At 41.5% G+C, this 16,352-nt stretch overlaps 1 protein-coding gene across 16 annotated transcripts in view; it reads left to right on the top strand.

The window, feature by feature from the left end:
- HMBOX1 (homeobox containing 1) overlaps positions 1 to 16,352 on the top strand; it is a 115,046-nt gene that overhangs the window by 1,252 nt on the left and 97,442 nt on the right. The gene's annotated exons all lie outside the window — the stretch shown is intronic.

Genomic DNA, 16,352 nt, shown 5'->3' with positions numbered 1-16,352 from the left:
ATTCTAAGAGTGTCTTTTGGTATGTTTGCAGAGCACTTCTCCGGAAAGCATTTTTTTCCTTTGCGATTCCTCTGAAAAAGCCTTGGTCGTGTGTGCTGTTTTTCCAGTGCCTTCGTGTTAGGGACAAAAATGCCTTTTTTTTTTTTTTTTTTTTGGGTGTGGGGAGGGAAGGAGGAAGAGGAAATGAAGACTGTAAGCATGTTTGCCGTTTGTCTGTGGAGTCGGGCATATCTCAGTTTGTTCTCCTGCTCAAGTAACGCTGGCAGTACAGATAAGTGGCTTTTAAGTACAAAATGTATATGAACAAAAGCTGGAAAGATTGAAACTTTGTAGGGAGGAAAGCGTTAAGCTGATGGCCAGGGCAGGCGTTTGAGAGCGCATCTGAGAGCAGATCTGATAGACGCTCGCTACGTGCCCCTGCTTCAAACTGATGGGGATGGAGGAAAAGGAAACTGGTTGGGAAATAAAAATACAATTTGCGTGAATGATACCGTGTAAAATATATCATGTCAGAGAGAGTGATTGTGCTTTGCAGACGATTTGTGGGCTGGCAAAACCCTGAAGTGCCTGCTTGTGTCCCGTGATATGACTAGCTCATTTCTGCAGGGCTCATCAGGTACAGACTCTGCTTCCTTCCTGGGATGGTGCAGCTGGCATTTGATTTCCTCCATGGATGGGAGAGGAGGAGTCCTGTGCAGTTTTCTTCCCCGAGATGATTGCATTTTCTTTGGCCTTGCTGTACCCTGCCTCATTAGTAGGAACTGCATCTATATTTATTTACCATTATACCATGTCCCTTGGGATGGCGGGTGTAGTTTGGAGTAGGTATATATGGATTTATCACTCTCAACATTTTTTTTCCTCCCATCATGCTAGGGCCAAATCTGTCAACAGCAGAGAACAAACTTAATTTATTTCTGTGTTTTGCATCTCCCTTTTTGCCATTTCTCTTCCAAATTGCTAAGCAAACATCTCCAAGATGCGGCGGGGGGAGGGAAGTAGGGAAGTGCGAAAGGGTTGGAATATGTTATCTGTGCAGGGATGCATTTGTTATCTGCATGTTCTGGGAGCACCGGGCTCTGTCAAAGAGCAGGGTTTGATACTGCATCTGAGAAGTGGCGTTTGGTAAGGCTCTTTTCCCTTATGTGAAGATTCTTCTTTAGCCCCACGACAGCCACAACTTTTTCTGTATGGTTGACAGAATTGCCTGACGAGCCCGGGCATGAGACTAGGAACAAGGAACTTGTGTTTTGCTCAGCGATGTCTGTTCTTCCTCCTATCGTTCCTTGAGCACCAGAACAGGCATCAGCATTTTTACTCCTGTGTCATCTAACTCTGTTCAGAGCAGGTCTAGACGACATTGTGGTATGCAGGCTGACAGCTGTGCTACAGGAATGCTACCACAGGTGAAACTGCAGGATTTTTAATGAGTGGTAAGGAAATCTTGAAGCAAAACTTGTGTGGATGAGGCCTGCTTATCTCTATACTTTACTGAGCGGTCTTGAGCAATTCTGTTCTATTTGTTGACCTTTCTAGAAAAACGTGCATCTCTCTAGCATTGCAATTCTGGTAATTCAACAGAATTGGTAACCAGTGTCAGCTGCAGAAATCTTCTAAGGCAGTTTCTGTGTGGGTCTTTCTGGTCGCTTTCAAAGGGATGTTAAAAGTTCATGGTTGTCCAGTGTTTTGAAAATCAAATTATTATGAAATGTTTACTTTATAGTGACAATCCATAAATTCATGGAGGTGCTTGATATGGTTTTTTATTGTTATCTGGAGCTGGGAGAACAGTGGGGTTCTAGCATTCACTTTCAAAACTTTTTTTTATTTTAATTTTAATGCATTTTTAATAAGCATGAATTTCAAGAATTGTTCTGCCATTAATTTTTGGGATTGCTCTTTTTTGTTGGGTGTCAGTGGGGCAGTGGTGAAATTTTGGTCTTTAGGAAATGATGTTTCGGAGGGGAATTGGAATAATTAATGAGACTGAAAATGAGAAAGGAAGAATGCTGTACTGTCCCTTTCATAAAGCAAGCTCCGAAGATGTTTGGTTGTTTACGTTAGAAAATAAAGCATTTTGCATAAAATGATGGCACATTTTAGTCTAAAGAAAGCAACTTGTGCTTTACAGTGATTTCTGTGCAGAGCTTTTAGGGACACGATAGAATTACAAGTTCCAGCGTTGGGATCTGTGGCAAATGTTTTCCATCTCCTGCAAAGTTTAGGATTTGAAATCAAACACTTGAAGGGATGCTGTCAGCTTCAGAATCCTACTGCAAAAAACCATGCCTTTGTTTCTCCTACCGATAACTTTATGCAGCTTTGACACTTCTTCTAAAGTCATTGAAGTCGATTTCACTTTATACTGATTTTAATGGAGCAGGCATTGGATCTGCATACACATCCTCGTGGGATTGGGCTTTAATTATACCTATGCTGATAATGTTATCTTGTGGGTTATCAATGAAGTGAGACCAATGCTATGATTATAGTGGGATTTTTAGGAGATAACGTGGAGAATTTGAATTTTTGTGGGTCTAAGTTATATCCCTAAAGCTGTTTTTGTACATAAGATTACTAATAAACTATTTTGGCATTCTAATATTCCTGTATTGACTAAAGCTCCCTTCTGACATGTATAAAATTAGAATGGCTGCATAGCAAAGTATATTAAGAGTTCATATTTGAACACTCAGTCATGCAAACGGATTGCATGTTAGCTATGAATGCAGTTGGCATTGTTAATGCTAGATAAGTGTTTTGACAAATGCTTTTAATTTGGGGAACAATACAAGCAAGAATAACAGGATATGAAAAGAAAGCTTTATTTTTCATTTCACAGGTGGCAAATCAAGGTGCAGAGGGATGAACTTGCCCAGGTTCCTACATGGAGACTGCGGCAGAACCTAGTAATCAGTTCGTGATCTCAGGGGTTTGTCAGGGCTTTAATCAGAGTTTTTCTGCCTCCCCTCATTAATTGGCTAACTTCCACATTTTAAAAATAACGCCTAGAGATTATTTTTCTTTCTTCCAGTTTCAAACTTTATAGTCTTAAGTTTTTTTAATTTTCAATTGAGCCTTGAAAGCAGGGTTGGAAAGCTTTGTCTGAACAGCACCTCCCTGACATATGATACTATCTCGAAACAGTCTCTGACAAGTGAACCCTCTCATTGAAATCATGTGAGGAATTTTATTACTCAACTCTGAAGATCTTCTGGGGGAAAGGAGGTTGCAAACTATTAACTATGTGGTCTTCGTTGCAAGTTGGCACATAAAATGTTCTCATGTATTGAGGCAGTCATGTGGTCCACAGCAAGAAGTAGAGTATCGGCTTTGTAGTCACTGGCCAATGGAAAATTTCATCCTGTAACTGTGAGAAACATTTATTTTTGTGTTGTGTCTCCTAAAAAGAGATATATTCGCTTGAAATCTGGTCTGTCTTTAAACGTGGTATTGTTTGATTTCCTTCCCCTCCCCTCCCACTCAGCTAGGCGCTTATACAGGGTTAGCCTGTGGCCGTAAAAGCATGTGGAGAAGCTTTTACGATAGATAACCTTAAAAAGTATATTGTGTTTGGGGTGCTTCTGTTCTTTGCTGTTGCAGTTGGGTTTCCCAAAAGCTCGTTGTTCGTGCAGTTTTCCTGCGTAATAAGCTGCTGAGCAAAGTGCTCGTTTCACAGTTATGAAACTGCCGCTATCGCAATTACTGCATTGTAAAGCCTAACCTAATCAGAAGTGATCGATTTATGGCCAGAACTTGTGTGGTGTGCTAGTGGAGTACAGCTCTGATGTTTCACATTAGATTCATTACGGCCGAGCCACTGTCCTTCTCCTTTACTACTCTATGATAAAAGAATACTTTGTACCTTCGTTTGTAAATCTTTAAGTGCTTTACAGAGGTATCAGTATTTTACAAATAGAGAAACTGAGGCACGAGGGCCAAGTGACTCACTCAAGGTCACATACTGAGTCAGTGGCCATTGAGCCTGGCTGTGTCTGCTCCCATCTATTGCACTTTTAAATCTGTGATAAATTCCTTATATGATAAGTATATATTAATATATTGGCTGGTTGTCTAATGTGCTCGATAAGAATACATAAGTCAATGAGATTTTTTTTTTTTACAGTGATGGGAGGATTTCCCATGTTCCATTGACTTCTGTGGTTTGACACTTGTCATCCTTACTTATTCAGTTATTTTTATTGCTTTTTATCTATTAGATTCCGCACCCACTCCCGAAAGCACCACTGGGATAAATTTTCTCACAAGACTGTAAGGGGTGCCCGTATTTTCTTGCATAGCTTTTCTTCTTTGTTTGATAGGAGTTTTTCAGTGTTGGACTTCAAATCTATCTCAGGAATGCACACGCATGTTTGTTACTTGTTTTGATTCAGCACCTTGTTAATGTAGACACCAAAAGGTTGAACAATTACTGTTTTGATGCGCTTTTTTAAGAAGTAAAAAAAAATAAAATCTATAACTGGTTATTCTACCCGTCAGCGTGCAGATTTCCCTTTCCCAGTTCTTAATCAAAGCTGCGTGTAGAGTCTGAAGTTAAAGACTGCTCTTAAAACTGGGAACTGCTGTAGTGCAGCGCTTCTGACAAAGTGTATTCTGCTTTATCTTTCCTGTGCAGCCAACCAGAAGGTATGGAAGGTCAGTTAACTCTTTTTCCTACAGAATTCCTTTATGAATGTTTATTTCATCATTTTAGGTTGGTTTCAGTGCAATTACCAGCCTGAAACTGATTACTAAGCATGGTGCTTCATCAGGTAACTTGGTGTATGAGCCTGCGGTACGTTTGTGAGTACTTCTTCCAGTCTGCCCAATGAGTGGGATGTTGTTTCCAGGTCTACTGAAGAGTTTCTTGTAGCCAGAGGAAACAAATTTTATTACCTTCTTCATGCATAGAGGTGGGACTCTCGTTCTTCGTACATCTAAGACGTCTGTTTGGATTCTATTAAATTTATGTGAACCCCATTCGCTGCTGTGGTGGTACATGAGGTCTTAATGTTGGGGTAAGGACGTAATTTACAATAATGCAAAATACATTAATTTTGTTTGGGATTCTCACTTGCCCTGAATTCCTGGCATCTGTTTTCTCCCTGCTTTTGAACTTAATATTTAAGAAGCCTTATTTTCTTTTCACTTTCTTAAAAAAAAATTGTTATACGTTAAGTTCAGCAGTAAAACAACTCATGCTACTGACTGTAGGCAACTCTTTCAGTGAGCCTTGTGAACAGCCAGTTTTATTCTTCTGATAAGCCTATGCCCTATCAATTGGGAAGTGTAGCATATAGTCATTTCCTGCATTTTGAGCTGCCCATTTCTTACGAGCTCTGAAGCAAGCACTGAATCTGCTTTTTGTTCTTCCAGTGGTACTGTAATACTAATGGAAGCAGAAAGCATTTAGTTAGTTCATAAAATACAAGCGCTGTTTCTACTTGGATATTTATTCTGACCTTTGTTTTGGACAGTTTCTCTGCCATGATCAGATTCTCTGATCACAATGTCAGCTTTCACTAGAAATCTTTGTGGTTTAACTGGCAACGGGGTATGCGGCAGCTCTGACATGTAAGTAGTGCTCAAATGTTGAAAAGGAAAGTTCTTCCTGGCAATGAGATCACGCTGGGCTCTCGTTTCTAGGCTCTGCCGTAGGTCTTACTTTATGACCCAGGGCAAACTTCTTGACTTGCCTGTGTTCCAGGCTCTAATATGAAAATAATCCTTCCAGGGCTGTTGAGATGCTTTCACATTCATAAAGTATTTGAAGATTCTTGGCCGGATGGTATTGCATGCTTCTGCTCTCGATAGTATAAACATGAATGTCCTAAGTGTATTTACACAGAGTAAGAACCAGCTATTTAAGCTAATACTGATTTTTCATGCCGCAGATGGGAGAGGTAAGTAGTTGATCACAGTTTTCTCAACTCAGTTGTATTATGCATGGTTTCCAGACATCATCGTTGGTCGTCCTCTGACTGTTTGCGTTTCATGGGGGTTCCATCCGATGGTGCGGGGCTGTTCAGTGAGAAGTACAGCAGTCTGAAAAAGCGGGAACTTACTGAAGTTGAAACTTACTCCTGCCTCTTTAATTTCCTTGTCCATAGAAGTAGAATGATGTTAACATATTGGAGATTCATAAAATTTAAGGTGAGAAAAGACAATTAAATCGCCTTCTCTGATATGTTTTATGTTTCTATCACAAGCCTTTAAATTTTAATCGTTTGCTCTGAAACTGAGACCAGCAACTGCTGTTTGGCTAAAAACAATTTGAAAGTTTTCCAGCCTTGAGTGTCTGTCATTGGTAATTTCAAACTCATCACTTCTCTTGGTAGTTTGTGCCATCTCACTGTTAAAAACAAGTGGCTGATTTCAATTTGAATTTGTCTAAGTTCTGCCGCTGGTTCTTGTTATGACTTTCCTGACAAGATTAGAGCCCTTTAGTACCCAGTACTTTCTTGCCATGGAGGTACTTACACTCTGTAATCAAGTTACTCGATTGATAAGGAAACAGAGTTGAGCTTTTAAGTCTTACTCTGAGGCATTTTCTCCAGCACTCAGATCATCCGGTGATGCTTCATGGTCTCCATTTATTTTTAACATTGTGGAAACCAAAAATGGGGAATGTTCCAGCCTGTGTCTGATCCATACTGAGTACTGAGGTGCGATGGCCTTTTTTGCTACGTGGCCATTTGAAAGGTTCACAGTAGCCCTTTTGCATAGGGAAATCGCTGCTCTGACACTGAGATTCTTTCCAGTAAAGTCTGCCATTTAGTAGTTACAGTCTGCATTTTTTAGATTATAAATTTGCCTTAGTGTTTTGCTTTCCTGAGCTGAGTTAAGGTAGGCATTCAGACTTCTTTCTTTTGCTGTCCTTTCCTCGTAATAACGTACTGTTCCTGTAGTCCTGGTGTCAGGCTCAGATTTTTATCTGCAGTGATAAAAATGTTGAACTGCATCAGACCTTAAATTTAGTGACAAAAAAATTAGCATGACGCAATCCCAGGAAGTAGATTGAGAACTGGCTAACTGACAGCTCTCAGAAAGTACCAGTCGATACGGAGCAGCCGATGTGGATTTCCACTAGAACCAAAGTACGCTCTGTGCACATACTTTCTACTGTTTGGTTACGTTTGTAATCTCAAAGTTAGTCCTTTATCAAGACATTTTCCATTAAAACATGCTGACTGGCACTACCAGTGTCCCCGTTATCTTAATTTTTTACTGGGGAAATATATAATTATTTTTATTATTATTTTTTTTTCCTGTTGGTTTGCCTGGACTGATACCCAGCTGACCACTTTACAGCTCTCCAGATTCGTTCCATCCCCTTTTTGAGCATTAGCACAATATGAACATTCACCTGGCCTGGGGTTTTCCCCTCATTTTCTAGAGAGTCCCTCATTAAAAAAGGAAAATAAACCCCCCACCCTACAAGCCTGCAAAAAGCCCACTTTGGTCATGTTTTGTAAGCAGATTTCAAATGTTTCACTCTTAATGGATTTGCTGAAAATCATCTTTTCTTATTGATGAATTAGAAGGTACTTTGTGTGACAGAAGCATGTTGCCCCAGTCTAACGGAGAACGGTTCACAGTAATCCTGGCCCTCCCTTCCACTAAAAAGTTAGTTTTATAAATTTTATTCTTATTATCTTTGTGTGTGTGTGTTGAATCTTGCACTTTGGTTAGTAAGAGGAACATCCCAAGATCTTTTATTCCTGAATGTTTGCAAGTATAAAACCACAATGCTTTTGGGGCAGCCGAGGAGCATCTGCTGGCAGGTTGCGTTGTGTGGTGGAATGAAGACCTTTCTAACCTCAGCGAAGCAAGCAGCTACTTCTGAAGACGCTCGTGAATTATCCTTCAGTTCATTTCATGGGCATAATTCTGATAAATATTGGTGTTGCTCCTCTGCCACACTCAAGGAAATTCTGTTTTATTCATGTTCAGTCTGCCTTCTTACTTTTTGTTAAAAATGCAGCTGCCTTCACTTGCTGCCTGTTCCTTAAATTTCCCTTTTCCTGTCCCAAACTGATTTAGCTTTACTCCCTCCATGTTGCAGCTGTAATCAGCAGCGCACACGAAAGTCTTGGTAGTATTTTTGCTATTGCTTTTTAGGACACTGAAATATGGTATCTTGAAACCAAACCTCATTGAAATACCACTGTTGGTAAGTGTGTTGGGTTTTTTGTTTGTTTTTTTAAGGTAGGTGTTTGAAAGGACTTGCTCCATGACAAAGTCCTTGTTTTAAAACCTGCAAATTCCAGGCAGATAAAATGCAAAGAGGTCGGGTGAGTATCTGAAGTTTGGGATGTCTGCTTCCTTTCTGGCTGTCGAGTGGGAAACCTGCCACAGAGATAGGCTTTGAGGAAAGATTTGCGAGGGGGAAGAAGGGGAAGAGGATTGAGGCCCAGGAGCTTGGAGGCTGGGAAAGATATTGTAAAAAAAAAAAAAAAAAAAAAAAACCACAAAAAAAACCAAAAAAAAAAAAAACAAACAAAAAAACCCCAAAAAACTATGCCATTTCTGCTGCTTGCAGTTTGAGGTGTGGCACTGTGAAAGTCTAAGGCAAGAAGGCAAGTAACAGAGACCCAAAAATGTGTGCCGTTATGTTGGACATAAATACTTCTTACAGTGCAAACCTCTGAGCACAGCCGGCGGCTTTCCTGCCTCCCAGCTAAATCGGTATCTGATTTTTCTGTTCCTCTGCTGTCTTCTTGCAGGAGTTGTTTATTGACTAAAATTGTTTCCATATGGCTGCGATGTAGAGCTTGATTACATTAAACGTGGTGCTTTCCTGTGGCATGGCAGTGCTATGGAAAGATCATCCCTCTTCCTCTCCTCCCAACCTCCCCTTCCTCCATAAAACTTGGATTTGGAACGTGTAACTTGTTTAGCTATTATTCCCCCCACCCCCAGGCTTGTAGAACTGAAAAGCTGAGATCCAGTTCTTTTTTGGGTTTTTGTATTTGATTGCTTAGAAGGGTTTGCGTATAAATTGCTGATAAAATACTTAAGATTGAAGGTTAGGGCGACTGGTTGCGGTTTGAGAGCATCACTGGAGCTGGGGCTCCAATGTGTTACGCCCTGAACAAGTATGCAGACTCTACCTCCAAAGTGCTTGCTGCCCGTCAGGGCAGTCCATTTAGGTTGTATTTGTTTACACTGATGATCAATTTAAGTACTGCTCCAAGAAGGTGTTAAAATTCCTGTACTTGGAGGCTTCAGGATGCTAAAGGGCCAGATTCACCACTTATCTGGAGCCTGGAAGCTATGTCTAGTTTGTGGGAAAACAGATACGTTTAATAGCAAATGGATGCATCTGTAGCTTTGATAAGAATAAAAGCTGATTGTTGGCTAAGTTAGCAAATAAAAAAAACAGCCATGAAGCATCTCCACCCTCTCTTTGCAATTACGCTCTTTTATAAACTTGAGTTTATAACCTGGATTCAAAACTTTTTGGTTTTTGTTAAAAGTGTTTTCTATGTAAATAGGTTACAAAATATAAATACCTTTTTCTTAAGCCTAAGCCATCTGATGTAATGCCTACATTTCTTGTAATGTACTTTAAACAGAACCTAAGCAATGTATTTTTACTGCCAATATCTCAAATAACGTCAAACGAGTGAAGTGTTGGTAGTCACTCTTGGTTGAGCGCGTGGAACCAGAATCTGATGAAGTAGTTAACCAGCTTTTGACAGAAGTAGCCTCTTCTGCATGTGCATAGAGAATATTTTCTTCATTTCAGTATATTCAGATAGTTCAGATCACAGACTATGTAATTCAAAACTGCAAAACCATTTGGGAGCTGTAAATGCAGAAATGCTTGTTTTCCTTGCCTAACATAAGGTGGAAAAAAAGAACAATGAGGAAAGAGATTCACTAATACTGAAATCTTTCAGTGGAGGACACAGCAAGGTTCAATTCACTTAATAAAGATAATTCATTTGTTTTCACTAAAGCATTTTAAAATGCAAACCATGTTTCCATAACCCTTTTATGCGTCCAGCACATATGATGTATCATTCAAGATTAATAAAACTGTAATACATAAAAGCTGGCATTCTGAAATTGTTTTATAAACAGTCTAGCTAATAACCCAGGGTGGAAACTGAAGTGCAGGTATGCTGCTCAGGCTTTTGCTAGAGCGTAAAGTTCCCTCTAGTCTTATATTAATTCAATGTAGAATAAAGGCTTCAAGGGGACGAATGAAGCTTTCCTAACCACAGGGTGTCCAGTGACTTGCTGGGTGGTGTAGGGCCCTCTGAGGTGTTAGGTGTCTACGAGGCAGGTTCAAGCCACAAGTTATTTAAATGTCCCTCGTAATTTAGAGGTGTTTGACTATTGAGCTGGCAGGTAAAAGGAAGACGGTGACCATGAAGCCGTCATGGCCATCTCCTCTGCTTGTCCTTTTCCTTGAGGGACCTGCTGCTGCCCAGAGCTTGGAGTAAAGGCTGTAGGCACCTCGGCCAGCATGCTGGTTGTTGTGGATCCTTGATAGATGGCTGGTGCGCATCATGAGGAGAGAACTTTTCATAAAACACTGTGTATCCTGCAGCTGCGACAGGATGCCTACAGATCCTGATTTATCTCGAAGATCTCTACTCCCTGTTGTGCAAAGTGCTGGGGGAAAGGTAGGCTGGAGAAGCTTTAGGTTTTTTTCTGTCCCTCACAAAATGCACTAGTTACACAGGAGCAGAAGCGAAGACTAAGAGTGCATTTAGTTTTCACTGTTGTCATCTTCACAGAAAGGGAGAAGATAAATTGCGACTGTCACAGACCTTGTCTGTTCTACTTCTTGCATGTCAGAGCTGCACTCTGCTTCTTACCCAGCGGATGACCATCTAAAACAAAACCAAAACCTCTTTAAACCCCTCCTTTAAACTAATGAAATGTAGTTTGCTAGTTACTTTTCTGTGATTTCCAGAACTGTTGAAACAGTGTGAGTTGATGAAGGCTCTCTTGCATATTTTATGTGAGCTCAGATATTTGAATATGGAATAGAAGTGGTACTGAATATCTGCAGTTTCCATTGAATTTCAATGCCTTTCAAGGGTGAGTCCTTAAAGAAGATGTAACTAACATTAGGGGCAGTGGGAGTGCTCTCTGTTGGCTTTCGCAAGAACTGAACTGGAAATATATTGAGGATATTTTCTTTTTTTAATTAACAGGAGAGCGCAGAGTTCTAGGTCCTTTCATACTTAAGAAGAATTAATTCTCCATTGTTTTTGCTTTTGACAGACTCTTACTGTCAGCCTTCCAAAGGAGACATCGGCCCTTCCTCCAATTATTTGATGGAACAATTTACCACGTGCAGCCTTCCCCCCACCCTTCACAGTAGAAATCTGCTTCTGGTGCCCTCCTGGGAGCTGCTTCCCAGCCCTGCCTTAGAATCATAGAATTGCCCAGGTTGGGAGGGACCTTTCAGATCATCGAGTCCAACCGTCAACCCAACTCTGACAAAAACCATCACTAAACCATATCTCTAAGCACTATGCCTACTCGTCTTTTAAATACCTCCAGGGATGGTGACTCAACCACTTCCCTGGGCAGCCTGTTCCAATGCTTAATAACCCTTTCAGTGTAAAACTTTTTCCTAATATCCAATCTGAACCTCCCCTGGTGCAACTAGAGGCCATTTCCTCTTGTCCCATCCTCTGTTCCTTGGGAGAAGAGGCCATCCTCCACCTCTCTGCAGCCTCCTTTCAGGAGGAGCCTTATGCTCTCTTGTCTCTTGCAGACAGAAACCTGCACAGTGGTGGGACTGAAACACTTTTGTTCTTCTTGCACACTCTTGGCCTTGTAGTGAGCAGCGTGTGTTAAATGTCCTGCAAATAACTGAATAAAGAGGATGATCCTTCAGTTTTCTCCTAATGAGAATTACTCCTGGGGAAGGACTGCAGGCTCAGGGCTGTATTGCCATTGCAGTATTATTAGTACATTTTGGCTGCAAATGTGATTTCTTTTTTCTTAAATATTAAAGGAGAAGGGTTGTGACTTCTGAGGTATAATTGTGCGGAGACGTTGCTTGGGCAGACCTCCTAAACTCTCCTGCGTTAGTTTGGATGTGCTGGATATGAGCTCTGTGCCTTACACCTACGAAGGAGGGTCCTGGACCGAAACCAGTGTTCCCAGAAACTGCAAATAATAGTTCTGCGTGCTACTACATCTTGAGTCTCCCTTGCCTATTTTCCCTGCTCCTGGTCTTTTTCTTACGTGTTCCTAGGCTTTTTGCAGTCATAGTTTCCAATTATAAACTTAGCTTAAAACCCATTTTAACTAACTTTTCAGCTCTGGCCTTAGTCAGTCACCTAGCAAAAGTGATTTCATCGAATCATAGAATGGTTTGGGTTGGAAAGGACCTTAAAGATCATCCAGTGCCACCCCCTGCCCTGGGCAGGGACACCTCCCACCAGACCAGGTTGCTCCAAGCCCCGGCCAACCTGGCCTTGAACCCCTCCAGGGATGGGGCAGCCACAGCTTCTCTGGGCAACCTGGGCCAGGGGCTCACCACCCTCAGAGTGATAAATTTCTTCCTGATACCTAAATCTCCCCTCTTCCAGTTTGAAGCCATTACTCTTCATCCTATCACTACATGTCCTTGTAAGAAGTCCCTCTCCAGCCTTTCTTGTAGGCCCCCTTCAGATACTGGAAGGCTGCTCTGAGGTCTCCCTGGAGCCTTCTCTTCCCCAGGCTGAACACCCCCAACTCTGTCCTCCCAGCAGAGGGGCTCCAGCCCTATTCAGCAATGTTCTCTCAGGTTTCTGAAGCCACCATGCCAAAAAGTTTGAGCATCCCTATCTCGCAGCTCTGAGACAATTTGTCTTCGTGGGAAGAGGTGTCTCTGTACGCCGGTAATTACCCCAGCATCAACCTAAATCCAGGTGGATCATCGTGTGCCTGCAAGCTTATTTTTAGAGCAAGTTGCACAGGAATATTGCATGTGCAGGGGGTTAGACCTGACAAGCTGGAGAGGTGTTAGCCAACCCCCACAATTCTGTGGTACGTGTAAATGGGGAAACTAAACTAATAGTTTTCATGTAGATCCGTCCTTGTGCTTTTCATTCTGTCCCCCATTCTCTCTCCTTATTTTTGAAAGGTGGACTTTTAAAAGCCTTTTATAATAGTTTTAAAGACATGCTACTCTCGCTGGATTTAAACACCATGGCTGGCAGAGGGAGGGTTAGAAGGCAGTTGTTTAATTGGTGTTTTACGTGGTAGACTATTAAATTGTGAATTCAGTGAGGTTCCTGCTTTGCTGCTCTTTTTCTACAGAGCAGCAGTGGTGCACTCACACGGTACTTCTAAAAATAAGAGTGTGTGGCGTGAAAGTATTGCTTGAAGCAAGGCTCTGATCTGCAGTAACGGCAGAGCTACGCTAATTTGTACCTCTGAATATAGACAGCTGTAAAATAAGATTTACTTAAGAGTTGCAAAACACAGTATGGAGACCTATTTTAACTGAATCTGTTGAACTTCCTGAACAGTAAGTTGAGTTAAAATCAGGTTTAATAAATGAGTGGCTGTAATGGTCAGACCAAAAGTTTGCCTTACCCCTGGCACAAGGCTAGATAACGCCCAGTCCTGGGTGCTCAGCAAAGCCTGTAAGAACAGGGCAAACACTGGATATCTCCCCAGTACATAGTTGCAAATATCCCCGCTGTGTGTTTCAGGCATTCTATATACCTTTTGTATCCCATTTTTTCCGCTCAAAGAGACCGTCTAGGCACGTTAAAGCCTTAATGGCCCATTTGGCTAGACAAACTGCCGGCCTGAGCTGTGTCCCCTGCAGTGTCACATACCTGGAGGCTGGGTAGCCTTTGCGAACTGGGGTGCTTTTTTGAGTTCAGTTCCCAGTGAACAAATGTCCTTATTTATAAATTGTCACCTTTTTGTTTGTTTTATTCCTTTTTTTTTTTTCTGGCATCTCTGTCCAATCCTGTCCTGTGCTACTTAAGGCATGAGCAAATACCGTCTTTTAAATTGTTTGCTGGATAGTAAACCATTATCCCTCCCCGGCGAAGTTATCATCCTCACTGATCTGTTGACAGGCTGCTTGTTCAGTATCTCTCATTCGCTTCAGGTGAAATTGGTTGGGATAACATGGACCTAGCTGTAACTTCACGCTTGATCTAGCCCGAATAGTTTTACTGAAAGTGATGTGGGGAGTTCTCACAGGCACTTCTGTGCCCGCAGGACTCTGCAGGAGCTTGCCCCTGGCAGGGAGACAGGGCACGCACGGGTTAGCTTTCCACTGACATACCTGCATTCAGAAAAATACAGCTCTCTGGCTCCAGGGTAGCATGAACGAGGGCAATGAGAGATTTCTCTCCATTTTAGGTCATCTACAAACATCTATAGGACTATCGGTTACTGTTTAACTCCAACTCTGCGTGCTCTTCATACATAAGGGCTGACTCTGCCGTCATTTAGAAAATGAAGTTTCTTTTCTGACTTGTCGGTATCTTTTTGGTGTGGCGTGATTACTATTTGGCTGTCATTTCTCTGACTTGTGAAGCTGTCTCCAGTGTACGCAGTTTTATATCCCATTAACTCACTCTTCCTCGTGCTCATCATATTGCACTGCAATCATCTGTCCTCTTCTCTGCCCCCTAATGCTGTTGGATCTCTCTCTTTTAATACTGTTTTCTAAAAACCTTCTTCCTATGAAATGCCACTGTGTGAGACTTATTTTCTTGGCTACAGTGATCTTAGTAAGTGATCTTGAACAAGGAAATTATAATTTAATTTTTTTTCGAGATATGTATTCGATAGCCTCAGCTTTTCAGAGCCTGACTGCCTCCTACTTTACCTAAAATGTTATTTATTTTTTTTAATAGGATATGTGTGAACATACTGTTTCCAGTGCTGTACAACAGTGCTCGCTCTTTAACTGGGGGGGGGTCGGGGGGAGGAAGAGCTGGAAATAGCACTGCAAATGAAGTTTCCTGTGAGTTGCATCATTGAAAGCACAAGGGTTAATATTTTTCTCCAGATGTTAATCTGTTTCCTGCTTTTATTTTAATGTGTGCATATAAAAAGATTTTGGTTTCTTTGTCCCTTTGCACTTGAACTAGAAACTGTAATCTATTTGTGGTGCATACTAGAAAAGTATCTTTTTTGGTACGTTTGGTTTAACAGTTTCTCTGTAGAGAAAGAAAAAACAGATCAAGACATCCTTCCAGTGAAATATAAAAATGAGAGGACCACAGTATCTGAACATAGCGTTGTCTCTGCTAATAGGAACAAAAATGACAAAACAGATTGAATGGTCCCTTAGTCCCTCTGTTTTGGAGAGAGCAAGGGAAAGCAGGTGGGCGGAGGGGAATAATCTGCAAATAAATGGCTGGGAATGATATTTGCATTTCTCCTTGCAAGGAGTTGGTAACAGTTCTAATAAGGATGGATTAGAAACAGGTTTTCTTAACCTGAAATGAGTAGCGTGCTTAAATTTCATTGCTGATGATGATTTCTATACAAAGATTTCTGTTTTACAGCTGTTTTTAAAAACTTAGAGGGCATCTTGAGATCAAAGCAAATATATGTTCTCTTTATTAGGTAAACTTGGCTTTGGTGGAACATATGCATTACATCCCTGCGCTTTCTGCAGGAATTCTTGTCCTAGCAAAGGCAGGCAGCCTTTAGATTGTGCGGTTAGACCTGAAATGTGGAAAACCAGGGTTGTATCTCAGTGGTTAATGGTGGTCTGATTCTCAGTCCTCTTTCCTTATCTCCTAAGTAACTTATGAAAGGGAAGATCTCTCCTGAGGTGCTGTACTTATCTGTTTCCTAGTTGAAATCTTCTGTACTGTGCTTCATGCGGAGGTTTTGTCACACCTCCTTTTTTTTTGTGTTCCGCATAACCTGGGTTCCCCACTGGTGTGCTGAAGGACTACCTTGGGCTACCTTTCACTTCTTAGGGCCTGGACCTGAAAACGTTTATATAGATACTTGAACCTGATGTGACGGATCACGGTCTCGCAGTTGGGGCTTTAAGACTGCAAGTGGTTTGCAGGAAGGGGATGGTCTGTCTTTCTGCTTCTTTGTCACTGAGAACAAGGCAGCCCTCACTCTAGGTAATGGGCTGCTGATAAATGCCTTCTGTTCATTCATATTTATTCTCTGATTAGCTTCCACTCATCCTCCATTCCCACCCTGCTGCGTATGAAAACAGGCCGTCAATATTGGCATCTTTTATCAAATTTTTAGGGTGTTTTTTTTTCAATGTGCCAGTTCTGAGAATCTATATGTTGTCTAACAATCTCAAGTTTTGCCAGGGCCGAAGACCTCCCTTTCACAGTGAGAAGCTTGCAGGCGTGAACCCCGATGATCCAGTTTGGGGCAACGAC

This window comes from Larus michahellis, chromosome 3 (genome assembly GCF_964199755.1).
Source record: "Larus michahellis chromosome 3, bLarMic1.1, whole genome shotgun sequence".
NCBI lineage: Eukaryota > Metazoa > Chordata > Aves > Charadriiformes > Laridae > Larus > Larus michahellis.
This window is presented reverse-complemented; position numbering and strand designations above follow the sequence as displayed.